An 11,643-nucleotide genomic window follows, 5' to 3' on the forward strand; every position below is an offset into this window, starting at 1 on the left:
TTATCCAGAACCATTTACAGTAGTAGTGAAAGCATACATTTTCGTACTGGTCCCCCATGGAAATCAAGCCCACAACCCTGGCATTGCAAGCACCCTGCTCTATTAACTGAGCCACACGGGACTACACATTAAAATCAACACAAGGCCAGCCTTGACCTGTGCCAAAAAATGTATCTTGGCCCGACGTGTAAAATATTTTTGAGGCCATATCCTAGTAAAATCATATTGCTATACTTTTATATTATCTCAAATATTCATTGCCTTCCAACGATTCTGTTAAATCCACATTGGTCTCAATGCAGTGTTTTGGTTGTTATTTGTACATTTTTTGTCACTATTACTGTTTGTGTATGGAGGTCTATGTGTTGTTAATTTAATAGGTCTAAATGAGTTGGAGTCAAATTGAAGTCAATAAATTCTGGAAGTAATTTTAAATTAGAAAATGGAGAGAAAAAATAGCTTCTTGACTTTAAATAGCTTTCCTTATCAGCTTATTTAGAAGAAAATTTAAATAAACAACCTTCAATTCAAATTGACCCCAATCCTGAGGCCTAAATCCAGCACTCAAATGAGATGAGGATCGCACTGCACGCAATGCATTACAGATCCATAGGCTATCCAATTCACATTCATTTACAGTTGAACTCCATGTTCAAGTAGGTATAGTTATCAATAGTGTGTTTCTTTGTTGTTATTGTTAGTCATTAAAAATGTATGGGCCTCTTGTGTTTTCTTGTGAGACATTAGTATATGTGCATTGGACACTAATCAAAACCCTTACTTTATGAAAGGGCTGTTGGACACACTTTTCAAAAACGTTCTCCATGTAAAACAAACTTGGTCTGACCTTTGACAGGAAATGTACAGAGGTTTTCTGCATCATACAAGTCAAAACAAAGACGGAATAAGTACAGCAATTAGTGAGGTAATGTTCAAAATCATAGTTTTTTTTCTTGATGATACAAAACATAGAATTGACGAGTGCATTGTCAAAATCTATACTCTGCATAAAGCTATCCAGAGAAACATATGTGAGAAAACCTAACTTAGAAATCCCAAAAGGCAACGCAACCCGAGGAAAGCTGTGAGAAAAGGGGAAAAAAATCACCAAAGCATCTCTGTAGGTCTTTTCAAATGATTCCAGCTATAAGTTCTGAATCATTCAGTCTTAATGAAAAAGACAGGGATGAACAATGATCAGAATTTACTGTGTAATGTGCCAAATCTGGTCAATAGGTTGACATTTCAGCAGGATTTCTTGAACGATACAAGATAACAATATGTAGATTTGCAAACAGGGCTTCAAACTGTTAGTTCAACTCATCCTTGCATCATTGTTATATCTCAGGATAGTGAATTCTACCGTCAAACATTTTGACCCACAATCCATGACAAAATGTTCAGATATTAAATAAGAACTTTGCTGCTCTCTTGTTGTCTGCAGTACAAAGGCCTGGACACATCTAGATTTGACGTATCAATTACTCCTGGTTAAAATAGTTGGCCATTTAAACAGTGATCAGTGCTATGCATACTGATAGCTGTGGAACTTGCAAAAACAGCATCTCACACAATGAGAATTACTTCAGCTACATTTTTCAGGTTAGTCTAAATACAGACACACCATTGCTAGATATTATATTCAGGCAATTAATCACTAAAGGGGGTGCACACACAAAATGCAGTCAATGTGATGGTGTATTGATTAGACAGACTGTTTGGACCACCACACCAGATATTCTTGTTATGTCTGTGCCCCGTGTAGCAGAAAATGGTAGAAAAAGACTAACGTCTACTCCTGCTCCACCACTTGACGTCTCTGGTCTACTAACCACTGGTCCTGGCAACCCATCCCTCATTACACACACCTGTGCCTCATCATTTGGCACACCTGGACCTGATCACTTCCCTGATTACTCCCCCTTATATATATATATATATATATATATATATATATATATATATATATATATAGGCGTTATTGTCTCTGTTTATGTTCTCATGTTTAGACGCTGTGCTTGGTTGTGTATCATTATGGAAAATTTTATACAATTTAACACAACTGCTTCCTAACGACCTGCATCTTCATTACAGAATAACACCTCACCTCATGGAAGCAGCAGTTGATCAAGGCATCTCCCAGATGGTCAGCGAACAGGAAGACCTACTTCGCCAACAACACGACCAGCTGGCTCAACTGGTGAAGGCTATTGGCGAGGTGTATCATCGTTGCCCAAGAGGCTGGGATACTGTTGAGCCAGTATCCCAGCCCATCCAGCAGTCTGTCCAGGTCAGCTCTGTTCAGGGGGGTCTTCGATCATCCACCAGAGATGGAGGTGAGTGCTTACTCCACCTACGGCAGGAAGGCCAGACCTCTGCGGATTACACCCTCATCTTCAGGACAGTGGCAGCATCCTGCAGATGGACTGAGCTGGCACTCCGCACCCTATTCCAAAGAGGGTTGCGCGAGGAAATCCAGACGGTGTTGGCGTGCTGAGATCTCTCCTTGGACGCACTTATCGTGATGGCCATCCATCTAGATAACCTTCTGCGGTAGCGGTATGTACCACCACCTCTCTTCATTGACCAATCTGAGTCAGAGCCTGAACCCATGGAAGTAGGGGCCCCTCGCCTACCTGTGGCTGAGCGACACTGTTGGAGACAGCTGGGGATCTGTCCCTATTGCGGACAGGAGGGGCACCAGCTTCAGCAGTGTCTGATATGTCCCAACCCGGGGTCCACAAGAGTAGAGGGACGGTCCCGTGATCATCCGTCTCCTGGGTTTGGCGTGAGTATTCCACCATCCTAACTTTCCACCAAACCCTTTCTAGAATCCATATCACTAGCCGGCTGTCCCTCAAATGTTGTCAACTGCTCTAGTGGGCCGCGGGGAATTTCATTGAACAGGCCCTTGCAGCCTCACTGAACATCCCCTCATATCTGCTCTCAATTTCCGGTTCAAGCGTTGGCTGGACAACCACTGGGATCATGTAATGTCACACTCACTCACCCTCACTGTGGGACCTATGCACCAGGATAGCCTTCCCTTCCTCATCACCACACCCACGCACAGTCATCCTCGGCCTCCCGTGGCTTCAACTTCATAACCCCACCATCTCCTGATCGAGGATGAGAATCACCGCCTGGGCACCAGGATGCCGGTTGACCTGCTTTCCCTCACCTTGTGGTTCCACTTCTGAGAGCCGGGTAGCGGCCACCAGCCTATCCCGCCTTTACTGTTGGCCCCGTGTTTTGGGACGTGGATGTGGACATCCGCCAGGCTCTGGAGAGGGAAACCGCGACCTCTACCTGCCGTCCTGAAAGCATCTACATCCCCCTCGGAGATAAGGAATAGGCTATTGACTTGGGCGCACACATCCCATACTGGACACCCAGGTATCACTCACACTATTCACTCCATCTCTGAGAAATACTGGTGGCCCACCTTGGCGCAGGCCACGGCCCACTAGATAAACTCATGTTCCGTATGTGCCCAGACAAAATCCCCCCGGCATGCTCTAGCAGGGAAGCTCCCTTCCCGTGCCTCAGCATCCCTGATCTCATCTGTCCATTGACTTTGTTACTGATCTCCCCTCTGATGGTTTCACCACCATTCTGGTGATTGTAGACAGATTTTCTAAATCATGACTGTTTATTTCTCTCTCTGGTCTCCCTACCGCTCTCCAGGTCGCTAAGGCACTGTTCCAGCAGGTCTTCCGACACTGGCCTTCTGGAGGACATTGTCTCCGACCGTGGCCCCCAATTTATGTCACAGGTATGTAGGGCTTTCATGGAGAAACTGGGGGTCACAGTCAGCCTCACTTCCAGGTACCGGCCTCAGTCCAACGAGCAGGTGGCGAGGACGAATCAGGAGCTGGGGAGGGTCCTGAGGAGTCAAGGGGGAGTGGGCCCGACTGCATCCCTGGGTGGAATACGCCCAGAATTCATTACATCACTCCTCCACCGGGCTTACTCCCTTCCAGTGTGTCCTGGGTTATCAGCCAGCCCTGGCTCCGTTGACTCTGAGCCAGACTGGACCTACTCACTGTCACAGTCATACTCTGGACCTAGTTTTGTCCACTGGAATAAATGTTGTGGATCTTAATGTTTTTCTCATAATCCTGGACTATCGGACCACCATTTTATTACGTTTGCAATTGCAAGAAATAATCTGCTCAGACCATAACCAAGGAGCATCAAAAGTCGTGCTCTAAATTCCCAGATAACACAAAGATTCCTTGATGCCCTTCCAGACTCCCTCTGCCTACCCAAGGACGTCAGAGGACAAAAATCAGTTAAACACCCAACTGAGGAACTCAATTTAACCTTGCGCAATACCCTAGATGCAGTTGCACCCCTAAAACATTTGTCATAAGAAACTAGCTCCCTGGTATACAGTAAATACCCGAGCTCTGAAGCAAGCTTCCAGAAAATTGGAACGGAAATGGCGCCACACCAAACTGGAAGTCTTCCATGCAGTATCGAAGAGCAGCAGTGAGGGCTCTATCATCCTATTTTTCCAACTTAATTGAGGAAAATAAGAACAATCCTAAATGTATTTTTGATACTGTGGCAAAGCTAACTAAAAAGCAGCGTTCCCCAAGAGAGGATGGCTTTCACTTCAGCAATAATACATTAATGAACTTCTTTGAGGAAAAGATCATGATCATTAGAAAGCAAATTACGGACTCCTCTTTAAATCTGCGTATTCCTTCAAAGCTCAGTTGTATATTATATGTACAAATATATTTTTATTTGTTTAACACTTTTCTGGTTACTACATAATTTCATATGTGTTATTTCATAGTTTTGATGTCTTCACTATTATTCTACAACGTAGAAAATAGTAAAAATAAAGAAAAACCCTTGAATGAGTAGGTGTGTCCAAACTTCTATTTCCAATATAGTCACATTTTCAGACAAACTCATTTGTGAAATGGTATACATGTCATGAAAAGCTTTGGCATGTAAACTGCACTGAGACATCAAAGTTGTCAGTGGGCTGTAGTTTAGAATTACTCAACAAATTGCTGCACAAAGACACATTTTGTCATGTTGCATATGACTGGATAAGTAGAGTAGAGGTTCTCCACTTTGGTCTCAAAAAGTAATTCACTAATGCACTGTCTAATGCAAGGAATGTGAATTTTTCTCAATGTAAAGACATTCCTAAGCCAACTCAGAGAACTGTCTTCACTAACCGCTGAGGATTTTGATTCAATAAGCAATGGAAAATGGTTCAGTGATAAGAATTTATGTGTTGCTTGATCTTGTAAACTCTTATTTGGAGGATCACTTTGAGTTGATGTGCCCCACTTATTTTGTTAGCCAACAATTACAGAATCTCTGTTCTGAGAGGATAGATGTTTTGCCTAAGGTACCTAGAATAACATGCAATTGGCAATGTTTGAGGCAGAGGTCCTCTGTCCAGTGTCTGTTCTTTTGCCCATCTTAATATTTTATTTTTATTGGCCAGTCTGAGATATGGTTTTTCTTTGCGACTCTGCCTAGAAGGCCAGCATCCCGGAGTCGCCTCTGTTGACGTTGAGACTGGTGTTTTGCGGGTACTATTTAATGAAGCTGCCGGTTGAGGACTTGTGAGGTGTCTGTTTCTCAAACTAGACAATCTAATGTACTTGTCCTCTTGCTCAGTTGTGCACTGGGGCCTCCCACTCCTCTTTCTATTCTGGTTAGAACCAGTTTGCGCTGTTCTGTGAAGGGAGTAGTACACAGCGTTGTACGTGATCTTCAGTTTCTTGGCAATTTCCCACATGGAATAGCGTTCATTTCTCAGAACAAGAATAAACTGACGAGTTTCAGAAGAGTGTTGTTTCTAGCCATTTTGAGCCTGTAATCGAAACCACAAATGCTGATGCTCCAGATACTCAACTAGTCTAAAGGCCAACTTTATTGCTTCTTTAATCAGCACTACAGTTTTCAGCTGTGCTAACATAATTGCAAAAGGGTTTTCTAAAGATCAATTAGCCTTTTAAAATGCTAAACTTGGATTAGCTAACATAATGTGCCATTGGAACACAGGAGTGAATGTTGCTGATAATGGGCCTCTGTACGCCTATGTAGATATTCCATAAAAAAATCTGCCAATTCCAGCTACAATAGTCATTTACAACATTAAATGTCTACACTGTATTTCGGATCAATATAATGTTATTTTAATGGGAAAAAAATCGCTTTTCTTTAAAAAAAAAAAGACATTTCTAAGTGACCCCAAACCTTTGAACGGTAGTGTACATTACCCAACAAAATTGACAGAGAATCTATCCCTTCCATATCTATCCAATATGTGATCAACATAGACATCCTCTAGAATCATTCACGCACAATTGCAACATAGGTGTACTGCCTGTAATCAAATGTAAGAAATTTGATGAAACGAATGAAAGTAAAACATAACGTTTAGCACGCATTAATTTGCATCAAGACTGTGTTGAGCATTTGGCCATAAATTCTCATCCATATCACAGTGGATGTCATTGTTCATGCACCGTGGGAAAAACCTTCTGGTATGGCGAATCCAAGCCTGACATTGGTCTGCATTAATATCGTTGCATGTCTCATCCATGGCCAGAAGGAGGGTGGCATGCTCATGGAGATGTCGATCGTACACCTTCCACCTCCATACTGAAACAAAATACTCAATAGGTTTGAGGAAAGGAGAGTATGTGGGCTGGTATAGGGTCATGAATCGGGGATGGGCCCAACACCATGCCTGAACCAATTCAGCATGGTGTAACCTGACATTGTCGAGCACAATGACATAGGTGACCCCTTCACCTTGCCTGCCTGCTCAATTTTATTGAGAAACACAATGAGGTGTGCAGCATTGTATGGTCCAAGTAATGGCCTACCACACCATCTTCAGAGAAGGCTGCGCGCATATAGATGTTTCCCCCACGTTTTACAGGCACTTGGACAGTCGCCCGTTGGCCGATGACGATCCGCCCAAGGTGCCGGGTTTTGGCCAGGTTGAAGCCCACTTCAACAACAAAGATATACTTGTGATGGTTCACAGCAGCATCAAGCACCATCATCTACATTTTTGGGGGAGTTAGTTATTTTTACAGTATAGTTCCAATATAATATTGAAGTAGCATGTGCATCAAATACTAACAATAATACAGTATATAGTGCTGTACCTGAACATACTTGACCCACAGTTGTTTTACCCGATTGTTAATTCTTTCAAAAGGCAACAGGTAAATGTATTTCATGATGGAACACACATTGGCAAAGGTGACATCGTTCTCCTCAATAGCCTACTTTATTTTGGACAGCCGTATGTCCTTCCTGGCCCTCACCATTTCCACCACTGTCCAGTCCTGCTGGTCGGTCAGCACACAGCCACCACCATGTGTTCTCCTGTCAATTCTGAGGGTAGTATAGAGTATACTGTAACATGTTTAGTGAATTTACATGCATTACAATATTTAATTTACTGTAAATGTAATGATAATGCATAATGTATATCCTGCAGACCGGTTTTCTTGGCGAAATGTTCTCATGATCGAATTGACAGTTAATATTTTCAGATTGGTGTGAACTAATCTGTCAGCCTCTTACCACATGGTCAACGACGATGTCCCGGACTTCATTAGATACAACCTGCCGTCTGCCCAGTGGTGGAAAAAGTACTCAATTGTCATACTTGAGTAAAAGTAAAGATACCTTTTTGAAAATGACTCAAGTGAAGTCACCCAGCATAATACTTCTTTAGTAAAAGTCTAAAAGTATTTGGTTTTAAATATACTTAAGTATCAAAAGGAAATGGAATGGCGGCCTCCCGGGTGGCGCAATGGTCTGGTCACGTTCTGACCTTAGTTCCTTTGTTATGTCTTTGTTTTAGTATGGTCAGGGTGTGAGTTGGGTGGGTCGTCTATGTTCCGTTTTCTATGTTGTGTTTTGCGTTTGGCCTGGTATGGTTCTCAATCAGAGGCAGGTGTCGTTAGTTGTCTCTGATTGAGAATCATACTTAGGTAGCCTTTTCCCACTTGTGTTTCGTGGGTGTTTATTTTCCGTGTCAGTGTTTGTTTCCACACAGAACTGTTTCGGTTTTGTTTTTTCACGTTGTCGTTTATTGTTTTGTTCAGTGTTCTTATTAAAAACCAAGATGAACACTTACCACGCTGCGTATTGGTCCGATCCTTGCTACTCCTCCTCAGAAGAGGAAAGCCGTGACAGAAACACCCACCACCAAAGGACCAATCAGCATGGTAACGGGCAGCAGCAGCGATCTCAGGACTCCTGGTCATGGGAGGAGATTCTGGACGGCAAGGGACCCTGGGCACAGGCTGGAGAATATCGCCGCCCCAAGGCTGAGCTGGAGGCAGCGAAAGCCGAGAGGCGGTGGTATGAGGAGGCAGCGCGGCTGGAAGCCCAAGAGGCAGCCCCAAAAATGTATTGGGGGGGTGGGAACACGGGGAGTGTGGCGAAGTCAGGTAGGAGACCTGTGCCAACTCCCCGTGCTTACCGTGGAGAGAGAGGGACCGGGCAGGCACCGTGTTATGCTGAGAGGCGCACGGTGTCCCCGGTGCGCAGGCATAGCCCGGTGCGGTATATAGCAGCGCCTCGAATCGGCCGGGCTAGGTTGGGCATTGAGCCAGGTGCCATGAAGCCGGCTCAGGTGCCATGAAGCCGGCTCTGGTCTCCAGTGCGTCTCCTCGGGCCGGGGTACATGGCACAAGCCCTACGCATGGTGTCCCCGGTTCGCCAGCACAGCCCAGTGCGGGCTATTCCACCTCGCCGCACTGGCCTGGCTACGGGGAGCATTCAGCCAGGTAGGGTTGGACAGGCTCGGTGCTTGAGACCTCCAGTGCACCTTCACAGTCCGGTCTATCCGGTGCCACCTCCACGCACCAGCCCTCCGGTGGCAGCCCCCCGCATCAGGATGTCTCTCCGTCTCCTCCCTACAGGTTCTCCCGTCTGTCCTGAGCTGCCGGAGTCGCCCGTCTGTCCTGAGCTGCCGGAGTCGCCCGTCTGTCCTGAGCTGCCGGAGTCGCCCGTCTGTCCTGAGCTGCCGGAGTCGCCCGTCTGTCCTGAGCTGCCGGAGTCGCCCGTCTGTCCTGAGCTGCCGGAGTCGCCCGTCTGTCCTGAGCTGCCGAGGTCTCTGAATGAAAATCATACTTAGGTAGCCTTTTCCCACTTGTGTTTCGTGGGTGTTTATTTTCCGTGTCAGTGTTTGTTTCCACCCTCAGACTGTTAAACAGTCATCACTAACATAGAAAGGCTGCTGCCAACATACAGACTCAAATCATTGGCCATGTAATAAATGGATTTAATAAAGGTATCACTACTCACTTTAAATAATGCCATTTTAATGTTTACATATCCTACATTACTCATCTCATATGTATATATTGTATTTTATACAAGATGCAATATATCTATTGCATCTTGCCTATGTTGCACGGCCATCGCGCATCCATACATTTATATGTACATATTATTTTTCCATCCCCTTACATTGTGTGTATAAGATAGTCGTTGTGAATTTGTTAGATGACTTGTTAGATATTACTGCACTGTCGGAACTAGAAGCACAAGCATTTCACTACACTCGCATTAACATCTGCTAACCATGTGTATGTGACCAATAACATTTGATTTGAGCGGAGTAACAGGATGGTCCTACTTAAATTCGCTTTTGAAGATACTTTACTTAGAAGATACTTTACTTTACTCAGCTGCAGCTTCACACTTTTCTGGTCTCGTTTTTTTTTCTTAACCCATCGATTAATAGAGTTTGGTCGAAAGAGGTGGTTCCAGCAGGCTGGCACGCTCTCTGACCTCACTCCGGGCGGTAACTACTCACTGTGCAAAGTTAGGTAAAACAATTATCTCTTATAGCTTCTCAAATCACATCCCTCTCTTAACAAAAAGACTCATCATTTTTCATATTACATGCACAACGCAGAGTATGGAAACTTTATATACTTTACTTTACAAATTACAGTATTTCTTTTAGAACATTTTTATGACATCACAAAATAACAAACAAAATGACAGTGTTCTATAGATCGCCTCTGACCATTCCCCACATTCTATGTTAGAAATATTGTTCCAGTACTCACTTTTGAATGTGTTAAGAGGTTCAGTGGGGAAAAGTACATTCCTTTGATGAATCTTGAGAGTGCAGGTCTGAATCTTCTCCCTTGATTTACAACAGGGTGTGAGTTGTTAACCCCTACTAGTTTTTTCCTTAACTCTCTAGGCTGATTGAAGTTATTCATTGCAAACCTGCTCTGACCTATTTGGATTCTCGTGGTAGATGTTTATTCTTTCCAAACACACATGTTAAATCCATATATAGTAGACAAACCAGTTTAAAATAGTATAACATTGAGTGTTAAAAAATGTACTCCTTAAAGCAGTATGAGAAGGAACTGGAGGGCATTCTTCACTCACTACAGAAATATCTGGGGCTACAGTATTTAGCATTAAATGGGAAGATTGTCAATTAATTAACTCACAACACTGACCCTGCATTGTAAATGTGTGTCACGTCCTGACCTTAGTTCCTTTTTTATGTTTCTATTTTAGTTTGGTCAGGGCATGAGTTGGGGTGGGCATTCTATGTTTTGTGTTCTATGTTTTCTATTTCTATGTGTTTGGCCTGGTATGGTTCCCAATCAGAGGCAGCTGGCAATCGTTGTCTCTGATTGAGAACCACACTTAGGCAGCCTGTTTTCCCACTATGGGTGTGGGTAGTTATTTTCTGTTTAGTGTTTTTGTTGCATCTTACAGAGCTGTTCGTATGTCGGTTTGTTGTTTTGTTCAGTATTCATTCTTTATTAAATTATTATGAATTACGTACCACGCTGCACTTTGGTCCTCTTCTCCTTCTCCTGATGACAATCGTTACAATGTGGCACTGGCACTGACCCTGTAAATGGCTTACTTTACAATCGTTACAATGTGGCACTGGCACTGACCCTGTAAATGGCTGTCTTTTTCTTATTTCGTAATTCTTGTGTGTTTAAAAAAAACGATTTTAGACTATTTTATATACGATAGTATGGCATAAGTCACATAATCCAATAGAGAGATTGCGCTAAGGCAGAGAGCTCTGTAAATATTTAATCATTGGACATATGGAAGTGTAGCGGGTCTTATATGCACCACAGGAGAACCAAGAAATTAAGAGCGACACCACGGCTGTCTTTTAGGCTGCAATAGTATCTGCAATTGTATTGTGTAAAGACAGGACAGGAACACATCAGTCTCCAATGCACCATCTGACAAGTTGTTCTTTCTCTCTGTGTTTTCTCGGACTCACACAATCACACTCATACATAATGCCATAATGTATACTATAAAATAATAACCAGTCCTTAATATAAAGAATATATCATCTTAATTCTTAGACAATAGAACCATACCTGTAATAGTATTGTGAAAAGAGGACAGGAACACATCAGTCTCCAATGCACCATCTGACAAGTTGTTCTACACAGGAGCATGAAGAAAGGTAAAACACATATCCTGTCTCACATCCCCAATACATTGCTAGGTGCTTTCATTGTTGACAGTACCAAAATACAACAACTCGTGTACAAAAACACTGCAACACAGACAAGTTACAACGTGAAGTCGACACTATCCCATTCAAACCTTAGAGGACCAAAC

The sequence above is a fragment of the Oncorhynchus mykiss genome, chromosome 1 (genome assembly GCF_057628025.1).
Source record: "Oncorhynchus mykiss isolate SJ-2025 chromosome 1, ASM5762802v1, whole genome shotgun sequence".
NCBI lineage: Eukaryota > Metazoa > Chordata > Actinopteri > Salmoniformes > Salmonidae > Oncorhynchus > Oncorhynchus mykiss.